At 38.4% G+C, this 22,049-nt stretch overlaps 1 protein-coding gene across 10 annotated transcripts in view; it reads right to left on the bottom strand.

Annotated features, from left to right (window-relative positions):
* Positions 1-22,049, bottom strand: part of NRXN3 (neurexin 3) — a 906,050-nt gene that overhangs the window by 217,461 nt on the left and 666,540 nt on the right. The window lies entirely within an intron of this gene.

The following is a 22,049-nucleotide window of genomic DNA, read 5'->3' as shown; positions in this document are numbered from 1 at the left end:
TAGAGACTAGCTCTAGATTGAAGCACCATCCATCTTTTACAAACAACAATTATGTTGTTGCCAGCTGCATATTTGAGGAAAAACTACTCATTTCTGAGGTCAGAGCGAATAACTCCTTTCTGGTATGAAAAAGAAAAAGAAATACCCTTATCAAGTAATAAATAAAAGGGAACAGTTTTAGCCCATATAAGCATCGAGGCATACCACTGAAAGAAGAGAGACTGAAGAAAGGCTATCAAAAGAGATGAGACATTCATTGCAGAGGAATAATACCTGGGATATAATTCAAACTGCCATCAAGGCAGAAATCAGCAAAAACACCAAGAGTTACTATGTACCTACAGAACAATGCAATGAACACCTGGAATTTCCCTTTATTATGGGTATCCCATGTTCTTTAGCAGGAAATGCATCATTACAGAATTGTCAGCCAAGGAATATGACTAAAGGCATCACTGCAGCACAACAGACTTAAACCCCTGCTCATCTGCTGGAAGCAGCTCATGCACAGCATGCAGACTTTAATGATGGCTGGAAACCCCTTCTAGGCTTAAATCTATTTGCACACTTTGAGATCATAGCATGACTGCCAGCAGTAGCTGCATTAAAAATAACTCCTAAATGTTTATTCTATAACTGGCTGTCACACTTTATTGGAGAATAAAGTGAACACTAAGGCAGGTGGAGATGCCACAAAGGGCATAAAATGATGGGTCACATTTTTTGGAAAATATGTCACAAAACTCCTGTCTATATGTCCTGGGTAAAAACAACAGTCTGAAAGCAGAGAAACAGATACCTTCAAGACTGAATGCAGAATGGAAGAATGTGTGATTCTATCAAATATCATCACCAGGGTTGGTTCTGGAAACAGCATAGATATATGCTTGTGGGGGTATAAAGGAAATGTTTGTTTTGTTTTGGTGGGTTTTTGTTTGTTTGTTTTTTGTTTTTGTTTTAATTTTGTCGGTGAGGGAGGTGCTGGGAGTCAGTTAGTTCCCAGACAGCTTTTCTGCAAACTTCAGCTGAGAGATGGCAAGTCCATTTCATTGTATTGTTGCAACCAACTACAGGCTCAAATCTGCCTGCAAACCGTGTGAATTCAGATCCTACCTCCCATCTAATTTTTTGTTACCAAAAGATTTTTATAGCAAAAAAACCAAAACAATAAGGAAACAAAGATGGTAAGATCAAAACCAAATCCATGACTTTAAGGTGTGGTGTTCAGCATCTGCCATGTTGGTGATAATTCCTTGGAGATATTGCTCATTAAAAGCTATACCAATTACTGTAACCTTCTCTTTTCAGATCTGCACAGAAATGCATAATGGTACCATGGAGGGTTTGTTGATGCTTTCTTTCTTTTCTTCCTTCATTTGCTCTCTCTTCAAAGTACAGATGATCTTTTTTCACTTTAGTTTCAGTTACTCTTACATGGGAAAATTTCCCTTCACTGTTTAATTCTTCCCTCACCTCTAATAGCCCCCAAGGGGCTATATTGCATGACCTCCTCCAAAAAAATTCACAATCAGAAAGCCAACATGCAGGATTTTGGAGCTACAAGTCAGAATTGAAGGCAGGGATCTGGAGCCATTTACATAAAAGCATTTTTTCTTCTATTGACAAGGTAACTTTTGCCCTGTCGCAGGCCCAGCTGTAAATCCCCCCAACACACACAAGCATCCTGCACATACACACACTCACTGCTCAAAAGCCTTAGCACAACAGCCTCAGCTGGGGTTTAAATGTTCCTCCTTACTAAAGTAACTAAGTCCATTGATCTCAGGTGAATTATGTGCTAGGAGATGCGTATGCTTAAGCCTTTTTGAAACATGTTTAGGTGGAAGAATGATTTCCTTTGGGGTCCTTGCAGATAGTATCTGCACCACCAAAAATCCATCATCGTTACCAATAAAAATTGCTTCTTGAATTTTCAATGGCCAGTTCAGTGGTCCTCACAGCAAAAGACAAAATGGAAGCACACTGGAGCTGACGAAAGATCACAGTAAGAAACTTCACCTTCCTATACATAAAACAACTCAAGTAAATCAATATCTCTGAGTCTTTACCATTAATCACTTTAAGGAGACTTGAAAATATTTTTCCCCACAAATGGTTTGCCATTATGCTCAAACAGATGATCCTTTGAATGAGGACTGAAGTTCTGAATGGAAGCAATGTACACAACACGAAATGGTCTGGTTACAGCTACAGTCAGAATTCACACATGTATGCAGTATTACAATGTCCATAGTGCTGCAGGGGGGAAAAACATCTTCACACTATCCAATTTTGCCTACTGACATTATAGGATGGCTTTCCTCAAACATGGTTGAGGTATTTTTTACCTAAACCATTTCTTGTCCTCCTATACGAGCCATCAATCTCAGAAGCCTCTATGTTGTATTTATGCATGCAACCAAGCCAACACAGACAAGTTAAAACACTGTGTTTTGAGGGCAAATTCAAATACTGAATTAATAAAACATCGACCAGAGACTGGATCGTAGCCTTCAGTGCAAAGTGGTCCAAATTCTGCTAAGGGTATCTAGAATAGGAGTGTTAAACATATGTGGTAATACGATACATATGGTTTTACAGACAATTACGCCACCTCAGTGAACTACAGTCAAAGTTAGTCATTGTTTCTTGGCTGAGGTGCTTGCTTGTGGCCTATTCACTAATTCTATTTATGTATTTCTAACAGGGATTTCTGGTACATTTCCAAACAGCTTTATTCATTTATTAACAATGTGAACTGGGATATGCAGATATTTTTCTCTGTAGTCCCCTGGAGATCAAGGGGCACAAACTTGCATAAAGCAAGAGCCAACAAATGCAGTGAGTAAATTAAAATTGTAAGAAGAGAGAAAAAAAAATCAACCAATTGCCACATATTGAAATGATTGTTATTGAGAAGAATAATTACACAAGCTCATGGAATAACTGAGCAGTATTTGTTTCAAAAGTGTTCAACCAGCTTCAGGCCACGTGTAAGCACAGGGCTACGAGTGCCTCCTTCAACTACTAATTGCCACTTCCCTGCCCCCTTTGTATCAGTACTAATTAGCAACATAAAGAAATATCCCCTGCCTTTTTGCCATCATGCTGTTCAACTTGCCTGATTTTTTTGATAGCATAACCCAGTGTTTGACATATGCTTCTGCATGATCCTATTATCTAAAACAATATTACCAAGCAACCTCTGAATGAGGACTACATTAATGAGGACTACTCAAAGCCTGAGTGAGGGCTAAGTTGAATAACAGATACTTCTACTACATTAAAACCATTACAGAGCAGGCTTCCTCCTAATATAGGTGCTTGACATTTCTCATTAAAATAACTTATTCCAAGCTATTATCATTGCAAAAATGAAAATGTTTAGGCTGAAGTCACCAGTACTATCTGCCTGCCTTAAGTTGTTTGCTTCATGAAGTTTTAGCCTCAAAAGAATATTTGCTTCTTAATACCATTCCCTGTTTGGAGTCAGGAAGAGCCCCCAAAATTTCCCAAACCACAACATTTCCATACTTTAAACAAACATTTGTGAGCAACTGATCCAATCATTTCTCTCAACTCACTCTAAGTGATTGCTCACAACATTAACAACTTTGGGAAGCTTTATTGAGTGAGGGACATCTTTTAGTAGATTAATAGACAGTAAAACTAGGAAAATGAAATTTTAGGGAAATATAACCCCTTTCCTCATGTCCCAAAGGAAGAAAAAAAAGCTGCAGCTTTCAGAAGAAAGCCCTCATTTGCCCAAAAGCTTCCAGACATTCACCTGCTACGTGGCCAAATAAAAGTTATTGCCAACAACAAATCCTGCTTTGATCTTTAGGACATTACAGCTACAACAAAAACAACATTATTCCCATCAGTAACTGTGTTGTGTTCAAGTAGCTAAAGAAAGTGCAGTTACAATTAATATTCTAGTCCTGTTGTGACCTGGAGATGTTCCACGGTAGAATCTCAGCTTTTTGGGTCATTTGCTTATTTTAGTCAAAGCCAAGGAAGGACTACACACACACGAGAAGAGTATTTGCATGGTCAGATACTTAAAACAGGTAAACAGAATTGTTTTACTATTAATTTTTACCTGCCAGCTATAGGCCCCAGAATATGATTTGCAGAAATACTGAGCATTCACAACTTTAACTTAAAACAACAGGAATTTTATGCGAAAATGTGAAATACCACCTGGTGCTAACAAAATTCTCAAAACATTTTATCAGTGTACAATTTACTATGGAGAATAAATTTTCCCCAAGGCCATGGAAACTCTTGACTTTAAGATTTCTGTTCTTTAATAATGAACTTCCAATCTATCTATGTGCCTTGGTGGAGACAGTAGAGGTGGAGATACACTTTCAACAGATGAGAGCCTGACCCACTAGAGTACTGATGAGATTATAACCTTCTACCTGCAGTACATAATAATGCTAAAGCATTGCTGTTGTGTTTTAACCTCAGCAAGCAACCAAGCACTATGCAGATGCTCACTCACTTTTAGCCCCTCCACCTCAGTGGTTGGGGACGAGAACTGGAAAACCGCAAAATCTGTGGATTCAAATAAGAGCAGTTTAAGAACTGAAATACGGAAAAAATATATTTTAAAAAAATTGTAACGGTAATGATAAGGGAGATAACAAAAAGAGAGAGGAATAAAGTCCCCAAAATGACTAGAGATGCACAATACCATTGCTCACCACCCACTGACTGATGTCCAACCTAACCCCAGCAGGGGTTGTCCTGTCCCAGCCAAGTCCTCCCAGTTTATATACAGAGCATGAAGTTCTGTGGTATGGAACATCCCTTCAGGCATTTCCTGTCAGCTGTCCTGGCCATGCTCGCTCCTGGCTTTTTGTGCACCTCCCCTCTGGCAGAGCACGAGATGCTGAAAAGTCCTTGACTTAAGGTAAGCACTACACATCAGTGAACTATCAATGTTATTGCTACACTGAACCCAAAGCATAGCACTGTACCAGGTACTAGGAAGAAAATTAATTCTATCCAAGCTAAAGACAATCAAGCTACAATGTCTTATTAATAATTTACAAGCAAGAGGAAACTTTGCTCCAAACATTGGATAATCTCCACAAAGAGATGAACTAGCCTATAACAATAGACAGTAGCATTGCATCAATATGCAAAGAGGGTGGATCTCAAAAGTGTTCTGTAATCTCTAAGAATGACCTTGCCTCATGCTCCTGAGTCAATAATGATGGTAACAGCACAGCAGGTATGAGCCCAAACCCTGATGTTGAATCAATAATCATCATTGTGCTGGGCCATGGCCCCCCATCAATCTGAGACAGTTTTACATTATGATGTTGCAACAACTTGTATAATACTGCAAGGTCATCTTGCATTGCTTGGGTGGTACCACGCCATGATGTTGCATCAATATATACTTGCCTGTGACAGCAAATGAGTATAGAGAGACGCTAAACTTTGAAATAACCATCAGGGAGTCATCATGCATGATATTATTGATAATGATTGGTGACTCGTATGTCACAAGGTCACTTGAGTTTCTCTTTACAGGACAAATTCAGATGAGTGTGAGTCCTAAGTAGGTACAGTTTTGCCAAAACTAGGAAAGGCACCCCTTTACCCAAAACTGTCCTTTCACATTTTCACTCCAACCTGAACGGACGGCAGATACTTTGTTCTTGCACACTTTTTATCTGCTCAGCCATTTGACTGAATATGATTGACCTCACTACAACCCGTGCAGAGTAACAAGATTCAAAAGGAAACTACTGTGACAGGGAAATGGCCCAATTATGCTGAGACCAGCTTTTTCCCTGGCAAAAAAAGATTCAAAGCGTAACACATCAAGACACAGAAGGAAGCAGGCACCCAGTGATTGCTGTTGAAGGAGGAGAGCAAAGGGATGACAATTATTTTAATAATTTTCCAAGAGGTGGCAATAATATTTCTTATAATTGCAGAGAGAAGCAGAAATGTCAATAGTTCCAACCAGCCTTTCTTTCAGAATGGTGCCTGAATCAGCTCTTCATTTAGGCTATTGAAGCATCAACTATTTCCCATTAAACTACACTTGGGTCAGTCTGCTTTGGCCACACTCAGCTTAGATTGAATTTCAGAGTGATAATTACTGTGAATTCACATCATTTTCCTGAGGCGAATTTGTTTCAGTTTCTTGATACTATTTCCACATGCATGTTTCCTTATATTGCCCCTTTACTGATACATTGTTTACTTCTATTTCCTTATTATTGCTGCAGTGCTGATTACTGTTGAAGTATGTTTTCCTGAGATCCATTTCTGGGGTTTTTTAAAAAAAAACCCATTTATTTATACCCGTATTAAAAAATACAACAACAAGGATTGTTTTTAAACAAATACAAACACAGCCCAGTAAGATTAAACAAAAGATGGCACAGCAATTACTGGTTATTTTTTCTTTGTTTTCAATGCCACCTAGTAAGCAACAACCCAAGTCGGCAGTAGCCCTTGTACTCCTCTACATCTACTCAGTGTGTGTGAGCACTGAGCAGGAACAAGAAGGGCTCTCTAAAAGCATGCAGTTTGATAAAATGACATGGAAACCATTAATATATGTTTTGAGAATACTCAGCAGAAGAAAAAAAATGTAACAGTGAGGAAGAATGTAACTGTGCATACTCTGCATTGGGCTGGGCACGGAGCTCCGTGGAAAGGTTTGTGCACAATGTAAGCATTGCAGCCCCTCTCATGGCACACACAAGGCTCTCACAAGGAATCCCACAAAGGACTCCAAGATGAGTAAATATTCTCCTTTCTATCATTTAGAAACCTGCTGTAACATTACAGATGAACTGATCCAAAAAGCTGTTATACTAGAAGTGTATGTAATGAGGTTGGAGTACAACTGTGAATTTTAAGCAGAACTTGTCTCAGTCTCCCAGTACTGCGTGTAACCTGCTCTGGAGTTCCCAGCCCATCACTTCATATTTCATTTTGACAGTTCAGTGTATCCCACCCTAAGTGCTTGACCTGAAAATGTAGACAGGATTCAGATGAAACAGAAGGTTAATTAGAAAAGCTGAAGCCATTAATGAAGGCTATCAATTATTAATCAGTTGGTCCCCTGTTCTCTTTTCCCATATCCAGAAGTATTCATAAGTCAGTGATAGGTTTTTAGGGCTGATGACATCTCTTAGCAACTGTATCACTCTGGTTATATGATTAGACCCCACAAGCAAAGGAGGAAAACAAACACATTTCCAGACAGAAGACTTCTTAGGAAAAATTTGAAGTGATGAAAGACAGAAGACAAAACTACTTCACACCTCCAGAACCTTCCTGACCACTGCATTGCAGTGGACTCTCACCTTGCATCTGAGTCACTGAGTGTTGCTGGTAATGAAGGACTGAACCATGAGACACAAAAGATTTTAATCTAGATTTGCATTTTCATAAAGAAAAATTACAGCGACAGCTGTTTTAAAGTAAATATATCAGTCAAATAATAGATGCATCCAATGACATCAAGAAACTACCAGAAGTTTGCCACAGACAGGTAGTTTTGAATACTCATAGACAATATTGAAAGATGTCAGAATATTAGCAGAGAAAATTATCTTGAGAAAATGAGAGCAGAGTTTCTATTAATTGTCCTCACATACATGAAATTTATTTCCCTTGCAAAATAAATCTATCATTGAAGAAAAATGTTTAATTAAGAAATGTTAATAGAAACATGCCTTTTCAACAATTTATATTAAGGTTTTATTGCCACGTTAAAGATGAAAGCCTACTCAGTTGTGAAATCATCACTTACACAAAGTGCTAAAATCATCATCGTTTGTTAACTGTAGAGTAAAGGAAAATGACTTAGGAAATGCAACACAGAATCTGTCTTCAGAAGGAATGATGATTACCTTGGTCTTTTCCTTCTCTAGGATTCTTCATTCCTGCTAGATGAAGGGTATTTTTCCATTGCCATTTTTCAAAACTTAAGGATGCTTTTTTGGCTTTTATGGTTTACCTCATCATAGATCAGTTTTAACTTCTAACTTGAATGATTGTAAGTTTATTATATACTATCACATACTGAAGTAGCCACTTTTTGCAATAAACCAGTATACAAAATTGTCATGAACTAGCAAAATGATATCATATTCCTCTCCTCAAAGGTCATTAAAAATAACTTAAATCTACCTAAAAAACCCCAAACTCTACTGAGTGTGCATTATTATGCCTTCTGTTTCAGAAATTTTTCTATTTCTTTTTGCATCAGATCTGCAGAACAAATTTTATGTTTGGTAATACTTACTGCCTTAAAGTTTAGCTTTTATCCTCAGGAGAAAACTCACCCTCAGGTTATTTCACTGCTTGATTGTTCAGAGTAGACAGAACATTTTCCAAGGCAGAAGTTTACAGAAGTTTTACAGATTATACCCCACCATTGTATTAATCTTATATCTCTCTTTTATCTTACCTTCCACTTGGAATAAATTATTGTTTGCAAATACTTTTCTGCTGACTTTTGTCATTCTTGTTCAGATAAAGTTTCAGGAATTCCTGGACCATTTTAGACACTAATTTGCAAGTTTTTAGTGGACCTTTGAGAAATGTCCATTTCATTCTTCTAAATGGACCATCACTGTCGCCTGTCGCCCCACCTCCATATTTTGAAGACTATACTCCATCTATACTAAATCATACTTTTGCTCAGTTTGGCAACTCTTCAACAAGCTTTCAAAGCCTGAAGGAATCCTCCAGCACTCCAAATGTGGGGGCAGAAACTGACAATAAGTTGGCATACACACAGGCTAAAAGGATATGCTTCTTCATGCTGGTCTTAACGTGTTTAGATACTTCTATCAGTCAAACAAAGAGGACATAAGCAACAGAGAAATTCAACAACAAAAACTACCAGGGTTTTTAGTAAGATACTGCCATTACAAACCTTCAGATCTAATATTAATCTCAGCGAAAATTCTCAAAAGAATAGTCTGTTTCTATCAAAAATAATCAAAGCCCTTTCAAAAAAGTAAGACAACGGAGCTGTGTTAGTACAATAAAGCATCCTCTTTCCTTCAAGTAGTAGTCCTTTTATACTCTGAAAATTAATTCCAGATCCTATGAGGGTTCTATTTTCTCTTAAGCTTCTAAATTACTATAGTTATATTCTACGGCTTCTTCCAAATTTTCTATAATCTTTGAGTCAGTACTTATAACACATTTCCAAGCACACCAGCCATACTCTGCTAACAGCTCTGACATGGGAAGGGAGGCAGGAGGCATAAATCATAAGAAGCACCAACCTGGACAGCATGAGATGCAGTGACATCTTGAAGCCTAAATTTACTGTCTTTGAGGCAGACAGCTTCAACTATCTTGACTTGCTAGATTCAAAGCTCTCTTTAAAATCAAATGTAGCCGTTCCATACTGAGCACATTCAGGTTTACTAACAAAAGAATTGAAGGAATTCTAGTCTCCCATTTGCTCAAAACTGTCCCCCTAATGCTTTGTACTGGCTGTGGCTTAGACCTGGCTGGCAGCCAAACTCTCACCCAGCTGCTTGCTCACTTTCCTTCCTTCCTTTATCCTCCCTTCTGCTGAAGACTAGGAACAAGAAGGCTCATGGTTCAAGGCTCAAGATAAAGACAGGGAAATCACTTTCCAATTACTGTTGGGGACAAAACAGATGCAGCTAAGGGAAATTCATTTACTACTAGTTAATGTATATTTATTTATTTATTTACTAGCTGGGTTAGCAAGAAACAACAAGACCAACATTAAACCAGAAGTAAAACACTTCTCCAGCCCCTTTCCCAGGCTCAACTTGATTCCTTCACTGCAGATTCCAGTCCCCTGCCTTTGTTATTATCACAAGCTACACACAGTCCCCTCAATGAGGCAACAAACACGGATGGGGTGGGCTATAGTCAGTACACAGCAGTTCCTCTCTGCTGCTACTTCTTTCTCACACTTTTGCTCTACTCCAGAGTGGACTCTCCACAGGCCATTTTTTGGGAATATCCATCTGTTCCAGCATGGGCTCTTCCACAGGCTACAGCAGATAATCTGCTGTGCCACGGAGCACCTTCTCCTCCTCTCACCTTGGTGTTGCCTCTGATGTTGATCACCCCTTCCTGAAATCCCACCCCCTTCTTGGATTTTTCTGCCCTTTCCTGAGTGTGCTTCCACAGGTGACACTGGCTTGGCTGATGGGCTCAGCTGTGTCTGTAATGGGTCCATTTTGAAGCCAAATGAATCTGGCATGGGGCATACCTTGCTCTTGTCCCACAGAAGCCACCCTGCAGCTTCCACCTTGCCCACATTTACACCCAATACATGGTTTTACACGTATGATGTAATAATTCAGATAGGTGCATAACACCTCTCTTGTTCCTCCCAGTACTATTAAACAAGGCACATTCACATCTGTGCATACCTCAAATTTGAAGCAGATTAATTTACTTTTGCAGGTATCTGCCCACTTATGCTATCATTTTTAGGGGCCCAGTCATCTCTGTACCTAATTTATACACCTGAGATAGTGCAGTTTGGTAGTGATGTGGACCACAGGCTCTTTACTCCAGGCAAGACAAACCAAAAGTCCCAAATTATGGAGGAAGTAATTTTTTTTGTTCTTATTTTAAGCAAGTGACAAGAACAACTTTCTCCCTTCCACTCTCCCATTTGTCAAAAATATACTTCAAGTGAACAGAGTCAGCGTCACTAACCATCATACCTGACAAAAGACAGAATGCAACAATCTCACCAGAGAGCACGGCCCTGCTTACAGATGAATTCACTCTGCCCCATATTTGACTGGTTTCACAAACTTATCACCTACTCCAGTAGATAAGAAACACAAAAAAAAAATGGTTCTAGTTGTACTTGAGTAAAAAAAACACATCAAGATTAATTTTTAATGACTTCTTAAAAAGTCCTGAACAATGCTCAGCAGCTAAAGCTTTGAGCTCTTTAACTAGCCCAAATGTATTCTCTGGACTTTGCCTTGCCCAGGTGATATGAGTGACCCCAAACTACTTATTGTATCAGCAGCTCTGGGAAAGAAGCAGTGAAGCTCATTCTCCCAGGAAAAGGGTGGCTTTTGACACAGAGGTACAAATGTGAAAGCCAAAAAGCTTCTGTAACAAGCTAATTTTTTTTCTTTCATGTTCAATGAACCAGAAACTATCCATTGACTGTCAAGCACCATCTTCATGGGTAGCTCCAAATCTGGAATTTTTCAGCAATCCCTGGGGAAGATGCACCATGAACCAAATGCTGCACTGCATAATGCTCTCAGGCACACGGCATTATTCTTAGGGTTGTCCCATGCAGGGCCAGGAGTGGAAAATGATGATCCTTGTGCAGCCCTTCCAGCTCAGGATAATCTGTGATTCTGTGAATCCTATGAATGTCAGTGAAGGCATTTTTTACTCACAATTCCTCAATTCCCCCACAGGGAAGAAAAAAAAAAAGTTGTTTTCCCTAATGTTGATATATTCAAAAGTTATTTAAAATTACAATTTGCCACTTTCATTGAAGACAATGAAACTCAAAGAAGAAAGAAACAAGAATCAGGCACCACGTACACCTCACAGTAGCAATACTAAGAAATCCACTGGATTATCATCACTTTGGTCATTATGACGTGTAAAAGGGCAAGGTGTTAAGCAGAGAACAATACTGAAAGCACTATGCAATACCTAAATGAGATGGGCAAAGCATCCCTAGTTTTGCCTATTTTTGCATTTTCAAAGGCAAAATACTTCTTCCCTATGCCTCTGTAAATCTCTTATTTTCCTAGCCTTTTTTCCCACCCAGTTTTGTAATCTAAGTTTTTCATTAAGGAAATAAATAAGCCTGCTAACAAAGAGCTCTTCTGAGAGGAGGGGGATAAGAGTAGGGCAAGCAGGAAATACATTGTGCAACTGATCAAAAGATGTCAGGACATGGCCAAAGTAAATCAATATTGGGTGTCCTGCTTCAGAATTGTGTGCAGCAATGTATTACCTCTGTCCCTAAAGAGCAGCAATCATCCTTCAGTGCCACTGCTCACATTACAAGTGATGCCTTTTCAATTATCTCAAAGGCCAGATTTACCACTCTCTATTCACAAGCCCATTAATAGCCATCTTGGGAATCACTGCAAGGCTGCACACTACATATCACATGATGATCTCTCTGATAAAGGTTTTATAAACTGAGTCAACATGCCATCTAATGTGTCAAAATACCTTTTTTTCTAGACTGACAACAGGAAACCAGAGAACAACCCTTCTGCCTTCCAACCCAGCATTGTCATTTAATACCAGCTGTCACTGAAAGCTGGAAAAATAAGTTCTGGGAAAATAATTACATGTAATAAGTAATGACATTATGATGAATATCACCACACTGGGAGGGAACTGAAAGGTTCTGGTTGAGAACACCTCCTTTACAGTGATCCCACTCTGCTGTAGAAGGATTTTGGAACAAATGTGATTGGATGACATCTGTGTGCAGATGCAGCCAGCTGTGTCTACACAGCCAACCAAGCTCAGAACCAAAGACACCCAGGATGGCTTGCAAAGACCCAGCTTGGGTCTACAAGAAAGTAGCAATTCATATTTGGTGCTGCAGCTGCATGAATAAATCCTCCCAAACAGAGCTGAACATTCAGGTGTAAAAGCAGTAAAACCTGCCTGGAGCTGCAGCTTGTAGACTTGTATGTTTGAATTTACATTAGTCCTGGGATATCTGATGGGATATGATGGGATATTATGACCCACTATAATACAGAGATAGCCCAGAAGAGCCTGGGGAGATTGGTGGGGAGTTGCTGACACAAGGCACAGGCAATGCAATTCTCTGTAAATGTCACAGACAGGTAAACATCAAAAAACAGAGAGGAGCTGAAGGGCAACACTGCCACAAAACAAATGAAGGTTAGACTGACATGTATGAATACATATAGGCATTAAAATAAGTTAAACTTTAAAATCTTAGGGAAAAAAATGATTTTATAACAGCATTTCAAGAGAAATAGCAAAACCAGAAAACCAGAAGGGCTGAGGTAGATCTGATGTAGTCAGAAAAGAGGATGGAATGGTGCAGCTATGAGAGTAGAGGAGTGGACTTGATAACCTAGATTGATAGTCTTTTCCCTGTAATGTGTTCCTAAACCAAGATGCTCATCCTGTAACCCCAAAAACCTCATCTATATGTGAAGCCCCAAAACCAAACAGATTTTTTCCCATCAGAAAAAGAACACAGGAAAAAATCTGATCAGAATAAAAACAAATGAAGATTTTAAAATCTGTTCCAAGCAAAACAATTTTCTAATATGTAAAACAGTTGGAACAATATGCCTTTTTACCCACAGATTGAAGTCAAAATTGAGTTAATCTCCTTTGAAAAATATTAAGGTAGTTAAATAGCAACAATTGTAGGTGGATTATAGTTAATTTGGCTCCCCAAAAGTTAAGTTTTAAAGAAATATAAATGAGAAACCATAACCTCCTTCCCTTCACAGAAACACAGATGAGAGAAGACAAGAATATGGTGCAGGATCACAACAGTAAGAAGTAAATGTTTGCATTAAAAGAAACAGAGAAAATCTATACATGCAAAGACTTACAAGTTCTTCAAATAATTACTACAAATAGAAAATTTTCTAGTCTCACAACTGGACTGAATCAGTACAGCTGGATTTTAACACATTGCAGGAAAGTCCTTTCAGTGTAACAGAATAATGGACTAAATTCTTCTTGTAAAACCTTCCCAAAACCGTTAGGGTGAAAAAACAAGCTCCAGTAGTGATCCCTGGAATGATGGATGCTGCAGAGTATAAACTTATACACAGGCTTCAGTACATTAGCACAACACCACACAGAAAATCACACCCAAAGGGAACCCCTGCTTCTCCTTGACAGTCTCCTAGCCCAATAGCTCAAACAGCTTCTGGCACATTCCAATTTTTTCCACGTTGCCCAGCTCATTATACAATGCTACTCCTGAAAGTCTATATTAACCTCTCTCTTCTGTAGGGAAGATACTGCTGCTTAATCTGCCATGTTGCAACAGGTGCTGCTCACCTGAGTTACAGCAGAAGTGTTCTAGCAAAAGATCATTGCTCACTGAGGGCCTAGTCTCTCTGAACACCTTTCTATACAACACACCTTCTATGAGAGATAACCTGCTGGTAACAAGACTGTTTGTAAGAACTGCTTAGCAATGCACCCAAAGACACAGAGCAGGCCCTTTCCTCCTACAAAAGGGAGAAATGGGTGCAAAGTTAGGGGATCTATTCCTACTGCTAGTTTAGATAGCATATTAGGAGCATGAACATGGTTCCCTACAAAACTTAATTAATCCCACCACTTCTTAAGGCTGAGGAGTATCATACTAAAAAGGTTTAATGATCCAAAACCAGAAATCCTGTACATGGTACTGGATTTCAGATGAGATTTTCTAAAAATAATACAAAAGAAGAGACATGATAAGATAGCAAAGGAAGCCTGAGTCAGTGTAAGATACTTTTCCATACTTAATGACTGCTATTACCCACCTTCCAGAAACTGCACTTATAACATCAGTAATTGACAAGAATAAAGAATAGCCTAAAACAAGGGCTGTGTGCACTGAAAGTAAATTTGTAATTTTGTAGTATGTATGTATTTGTAGTAATATACTTGATTATCAGGTATAGGTAAAAATATGCTCAGCTGATGCTTTGCGCTGTCCCAAATTATACCAGTTATACGAGGCAGTCTTTTTCTGTAGGCTAGAAATTGTTTAAACAAAGCACCAAGAATTTAAATGTAGCAGAAAAGAAGGTATGCCAAGATACTTAAGAGAATATTCACACTACATAAGCTTTACTTCAACTTGCTTTCAGACTGTTGAAGTCTTTACAGTTTCTTCATCCCACCACCCCACTTGTACATAAGGAGGTGGAAGAAGAAAATGCCTGTATCATGTATTTAACATAAAAGCCTTTCAAACCAGCAGGAATCCTTCAGTTCAATCATGCTTTATGTACTGAAAGGTTAACTAATGGGAGAAGCTTATTAGCACAAATAACACCACTTCTGCCTTGATCCCAACAACACACAAGCTAAGCAAGCCCAGGCTCCATGCACACTTAGAGAGGAAAAACAAGCAACAACCAATACACCCCACAGCACCTGGTGCTGTAAAATCAGTTCTCAGATGTGTGGGCAACAGCAGATTTCCCAGGGCACTACCTTCCCCCAGCTGCTGATGCTAAACCTCTCTGGAGTGGGAAGGGAGCAGTTTGAAGACTTCTGTTTTAAGAAAAGATGAACATTTGGAGCCAGCCAGTGACAGTTCTGAGGCAACAGCCATAGTTACGCCATTTAACCTCGAAAGCCTCAATTTTCTCATTTCATAAGCATGTCTAAACTACCTTTTAAAGTGATGTATTGTGTTTATATAGCTGTTCTAAAAGTACATGCAAAAGTATGTTTTAGGGATTATAATAACTATTAGAAAAATGTTTCTGAATAGGAGGAACTGCGGCCCTTTCTTGAAAACTTATGGTGACAGAAACTCACAAGGATTTGAACGCTAGAGTTTCAACCAAATTCCAGTGCATTTTCTCCTCAGAATTGTCTCGGTGGTATCCTGGTAAAATAGGAGAAGGCAAAATTGCCCTTAATTTCCCACTATTTATTTCCAAAATAAAACTGTGCAGGACTAGTTTTTCATGTTCTCTAGAACAGATGATTTTCACCTCAGTCAGCTGCATAGCAATGATCAAGTTATCTTTTCCTTGCAGTGAGTTTTGAAATCCTATAAAATTCAAGTGATACTGCAAACAATGTGTAAGATTGCTTGCATTAGATCAAGTTCGTTTGTTTTGGTTTTTTTTTGTCATAACATGTTACTGTTTAGGATGTTCTTCCTAGAGGCTTAATAGAGAAACAATTAATTTTGCTGTAGCTGATGTAGTATGAAACAGTTGTTAACCTCTGATGAGAAGGTTACATCAGATACCAAGCTGGGGTAAATTATACTGACGATTGCCCTTGTTTAATTGCTTTTGAGTAGTACTCAGTATGTCTAAATGTGTGGTGAATTATTATTGTACCCTGCTGCTACCCATTAACATGAAGATCAAGAATTTTATTTTACTTTTTTGATGCAACCATAGAGGAGGTGATAAAGGCTTTAATTGCAAACAGATTTAATTTAGAACCTATTAGTGCAATTTATCCAAGCATACAGAAGATGGGTTGGTCTGAACAAGCTCGTAAGTTTAAAGCTTCCTATAAAAGGCAAAAATCAATATTGCCAATTGCTAGAATCTACAAATATAGAAGATTTTAGTCTCTTTTGGAATGAGTACACTTGTTTTCTTTGAGACTCAGGTATTTCAAGCAAAGAACCTCACTGGAGACAGTCTTAATTCTTTGACTGTGCCAGAAGAACGACTTCACATTACTTCAATTCTTTAGAATTTAGTATTTAAAAGAAAAATATTAAGAAGAAGAATAGAAATTTTCTCAGCATAAAAAAGTATCCCTAATATTTTTGTTTATTCACTCATTGAGAAGACTGTGACAAAATTTGAAAATCCCAATTATTAGTTCTGAAATACTAAGAGAAAATACTATAAAACAGGAAAGGCAATTCATCTCAGGTTTTATTGAAATTATGATATATTATATAACCCTAGATGACATATTCTACCTAAACACTACAGTCAAAAGAGAAAGTAAAATAAATATCAAGCAAACCACAGTATTTGTTTGTACAGTGTACAAGAAGAAGCAATAGCATAATATTTATTGCCATACAGGGTGTTTGGATAGATACTGTGAGGTACTCTGAGATTTGATTGTTTAATATCTAATAGCAATTCACAGAACCACAACGAATCCTAAGACAAACCTGGATAAAATGAGTAAGTTTCAAGCTCTAGAATGTATTTTAAACCGAGGCTGCATATTTAGGGATGAGTCTTTCATGTGAGATATCCCATTTGCTTCTAATTAGGAGCTAATTTTTTATTTCTGCACTTAGACTGAAGTACTAGTGTCTGACTTTGCCAGATACATACAACACTAGAAGTGGCAGATGTGTACTCTGAAAAAATGCTGTCCACTATACCAAATCACTATGATCTTAGTATGCTTCTGTGACTCAGCAAAGCTGTTTTTTAAGTTATAGTATTTAGTTGCCCTTATCTTTAAGACATGCTTGAGAAAGTTACCAATATGTAACTTCTCACTGAGCATCCTCCATCTCCTCCAATTCTAAATTTTCACTCTCTGTTGTCCAGCTGAATTCAACAGGTTTGAGAGCCAAACTCCCCAAATTATTTTCAGATTGGTGACTCTAATCAGGCTAACTTATGGTCTAATTAGCAATTCTACTCTTCACGCCAACGCTGCCTTACCAACTCTTTCTTCCATGTCTCCTATCAGTGTCACAATGCTCAATGACAACTGCAAAACCGCTAGGACCTGTGCACAAACTGTCACCGAGTGAGGAGTTAATGAATCCCTGAGCTTCCACGCTGCCTGAACGGAGCTGGGGATCCAAAACCCATCATCTTTAGCCACGGGACATCAGCAGTGCACGCTCACTCACACACCTGGGGCAGGCAGAGGCGGCGGAGCGCGGACAGAGCCAAAAGGTCCCTGAGATACCCGGATGGGGCAGAGCCAAAGGGAGCCAGCCGCCAACGGGCACGCCGCGTGAAAAACTCCCCGAAGGTCACAGCTTTAAACTCAACTCACAGCCTCCCACCAGAGACTCCTGCTCAAGAGCTAGGAGATAACTATAAATGCACAACTCCTATGCACAACATGAACTAGTTAAAAGACATTAAAAATGGATTATTAATCACCTTCAAAAAATAAGAAAAGAAGTACCAATAATTTGTTTTCAAGCTGGCTTGAAAACTGGAAGTCTGTTTCCTGTCCTCAAATTAGTTTTCCTTTACTAATTCTTGTGTGCTCTAGGGAATGATAAATGCAGCATGCACAAACACATGGGACTTCAGAGACCAAAAGAGCTTAGGAAAGGACAGGAAAAGACTGAGAGCATTTTAGGACAAGATGATTGTGTATTTAAATAGAATGCTTCTATTAAAAAAAAAAAAAAAAGTCAGGCTCTTTGGCAGTTTTGCACCATCTGGCAAAGAAGCCAGTGACATGCATATCTTGGATTTGAGACTTATTCAGATATAGCCTCTCTCAGCCAAAATAACAATGCTAAAATCATATGTATTTGCTATGGGGATTTTTTATTCTATAAACCCTGACATAACAGGCAAGCAGCCATATTATAGTCCATTTTTTTTTGTGCAGGTGATCTGCATATGGTAGCCTATAATACATTCACTATTTTCAAAGTACATGGTCAGGAACAGAGCCCCTCTTCCAGGTCAAGACTTTGTGTGACAGCTTGACCCTGTCTAGTAACTAAGCATCCCCAATCTGCTCATTCACTTACCCCTCCCCAACAAGGATGCAGAGAAAACAGGAGAAGCAAAAGTAAGATAAAGACTGTTGAGTAAGTGAACCAAAACCATACTGCTTCTCTTTACAGGCAGAGGTTGAGCCACTTTCTGGCAAGCATGGCCTCAACATGCATAAGTTTCTTGGAAAGACATTTGCCATAAACCGTCAGCATTCCCTCTTACCCTTCCTTTCCCCGCATTTTTTGCAAGGCATGTTATCTTTTGGTATGGAATGTCACTACGGCCAGTTTGGGTTAGCTGTTCCAGCTGTGCTTCCTTCCAAATTCCAGTGCACTGATGGCATAGTCACTGACTTTTGAATTCATTAAGGTTTCTTTGTTAACTTACAAATTAGCTTTTAGGGTTAGGGATGGTAATTTTACCATCTCCAATTCTAGTGATAAAGAAATGGAGTGCCATTAAGATGACAGCCTCAGCTGAAGGTGACTATCATCCTAAGGAAAAAGAAAGATGTGGCTTAAAATTTGCATTTAATAACACATTTATAGAAAGGATGTAAATACTTGTGACGTGCTCTGTAAGACACTCAGAACCTCTCTGTCATGCAAGAGCTCAGTGCTCGTTGTAGTCTCCCAAGCAATTCCTTGCTGACAGGGAACAGTACTGCCACCCCAACCGTTGTGGTGCCAGCACTCCATCTGGCCTACACAGCTAAGCAGAAACCTGCCCCACTGTAGAAAAGGGACGTAGGACACTTTTTAAGGTACTGCAGAATATGTGCATACATGTCACATCTTAGGTGAGGATTCTCTTGCCAATCCCAATTACCTTAAATAGGATGTTAAGTTAAAGGTATGCATTCAATAGTCCGAACTTCAAGAATTGAAAAATCTTAGTAACAAATGTTTATAAAAGATACATATGATGATGTGGAGAGACTCCAGTGAATCTTCATACACTAATGATAAATCAAAACAGTTCTTCCAGTCCCTCATTTGGCTCTTTTTCCACCTTGCCTAGGAGGTTAGCAGCCATGGTTTCAACCCTTCAACCATATGTTAATTCTCAGGTGGTACTTATTAAAGACAATATATTCAGAAGTCTCTGCCAGAGAACTTCTAGCAGAAAGCTACATTCATATAATTTTTAGATGTTAATGAACTGCAGGAGACCTGCAGAGCACTATCTCAGGATGGTTGCTTGATTTACCTTGATTACCTTGGCTACCAAGATTTTTCTTGGTAAAAAATGTCTTGGTAAAAATTTTGCTCTTTTAAACCTTCTAAGAATCTAGACAATATAATCTTTTGCTTGAAAGCGCATCCTAATTCCCTTCCCTTACCAGCACACAGTCTAGTCACTCTCATTCACTAGTTGTTCACTTCCTCAGCTAAATGTGTTATACAAGATGTTGTATCCTGCACTTAGCCATTTTATAAATAGTTTCTTGTTGTGACAAAGAAGCCTTTGTCACACTTCATTTTTTGCTGATCCACTGGCTGCTTCACTATAAAATATCTTTGATTGAAGATGTGTTCTATACCAATCTGCAGGAGCTCATAATTTGTATAAACTAAATTAGGAGAAATGTACACAGTTCTTAGCTGTTACATGAAGGAAATGAGGCACAAGGGGCAGTAAACACTTTTGGACTGAAAACTGCTTAACCACTTCTGGTATTCAAGAACTGTATCAGACTCAAAGACTTAGTCTACACAGCTTGAAATCCTAGAAAGGCAAGAGTAAAAGCACTGTTCAAATAGACATCAATGTAAACACAGTCAAGATATGATAGATAAGATTATTTGTATTCACAAAAATTAAACTTGAACAAATACAAGAATAAAAAAGATGGTCTAACATGGTGAAATCACCCTAAGAGAAAAACTGTAATTGTTACATCAGTAAAGGCAGCTAAAAATACAGCAAAACAAAAAATAGAATACTGAAGTAGATCACTCATTTTTTCATGGTCTACAGCCTCTGCTGATATACTGCCTGCATAATAATGCAGGTTAGTCTTAACGAAACCCTGTTCTTTCTACTCTCTTGGGTACAAAAACAGAACCCTGGCAATGCTCAGTCTGTATTCAGCCTAGGAAAGGCTGAAATATTTTGCATCCAAGAGATTTTTTTTTTTAGAAAATTAAAACACAAACAGTTTCAGTTACAAAAGATCTTGGTCTCATGACAAGTTTGCATGTAATTTGCTAAGAGATCCTAAATGGTCTTGCATTTTAAGTGTGAGTTCAAGATGCACCTTTAACTTCAGATTTCATTTTTTTCCAAAGTAATCCTGATGTAAGCTCATTTCTATTTCTTTGAACCATAAACCAGAGATAACAAAGTCTTACAGACATTCAAGAAGTCAATAACACTTTAAAAGTTCCTCTTCAACTTTCCTATTGCATGTCACAGCGTGAGTCTCAGACCACATTCTTTATTTGAACAGTTAGGCAGAGTCAGTGATATATATGATGAACAGTAATACCATACCCAGAAGAGCACAGCAGCATGCCTTTGCTCTTCTGAATGACTGGAAAATCCTCCTAATCCATCCTGACCGCAAAAGAACAAGAGAAATTAGAGCTGAACTAGTTCTATATTTACTGCTAGTGAACAGCTTCAGGGATAAAATTGGCCAAAAATACACAGGAAGCATGTAACAGAACTTTAAGTAATATCAACCACAATTAGCAGATTTTATTTAAATATCTGAAATAATCTGAAACTAGCACCATGCCATACAGAGTAGTTTGAAAAAAAAAATATGGAAAGATGCTGAAAAATTTTCATTATTTTCTTTTTGAAAACCGGTTGGAAAGAGAAAACAATGATTTTCTTTTGTTGTTATTTCTTTTAATGAAAATGCTGGCAATGAGTACTAGAACACTGTTTCTGGTTGGTTCAGAACGACCCTGCAATATACCCAGTGCTTCAACATGATTCTGAGTATGGCAAACTCCAGCAGCAGATTCAGGCCCTTTGTCATTCACATTAGGTCTGTTTTGGCCCCTGGCATTCCTTCCTGTTAACTTACATCTTCAAGGTTCCATGAAATGTCAACATATCCCCAGCTCATTCAAAATTTGCAAATGGCTCAATTTCCCTTCCACTATGAATTAATGCATAATACATTACAAATAATCTGAACATCAAGTAATATGACCAGCTTCTACCGCTAGTACCTCTTGGCAATTTGCCAGATGAAAACAAAGCAAACAGCCTCTTCTCCTCCCAAAGAATCATATAAAGTAATAAACTCCAAGTGTTTCCAGTCCTAGTGTTCTCATTTTCTCAAGTAATTCCACTATCCTAAAACCCTCTTCACTGAAGTTCTCACAGCTTTCTTCTTCCAAAGCTAGGTTGCACTAACATCAAATTCTTATTCTTTTCAACAATCCTGCTAAAGCAAGCATCAGCTATATCAGCTTGAGGATCCCTTCAGTTCTCACTTAACTTTCTTCGTGAGGAAAAAACCAACCATCTATCATTCTCTTTTATTCTTTGCGTTCCAAGAATAGAAATACTTCACCATAAATTCAGCTGTATTCAGGACTGTGCATACGAATCAGTAGATTACCACTGATGCAAAATGTTTCTTCACTTTTTGAATAAATCCCACTATTGAATCTC

The sequence above is a fragment of the Prinia subflava genome, chromosome 5 (genome assembly GCF_021018805.1).
Source record: "Prinia subflava isolate CZ2003 ecotype Zambia chromosome 5, Cam_Psub_1.2, whole genome shotgun sequence".
Lineage (NCBI taxonomy): Eukaryota > Metazoa > Chordata > Aves > Passeriformes > Cisticolidae > Prinia > Prinia subflava.
The sequence above is the reverse complement of the archived record's forward strand: the minus strand, read 5'-3'. Positions and strand labels throughout refer to the sequence as shown.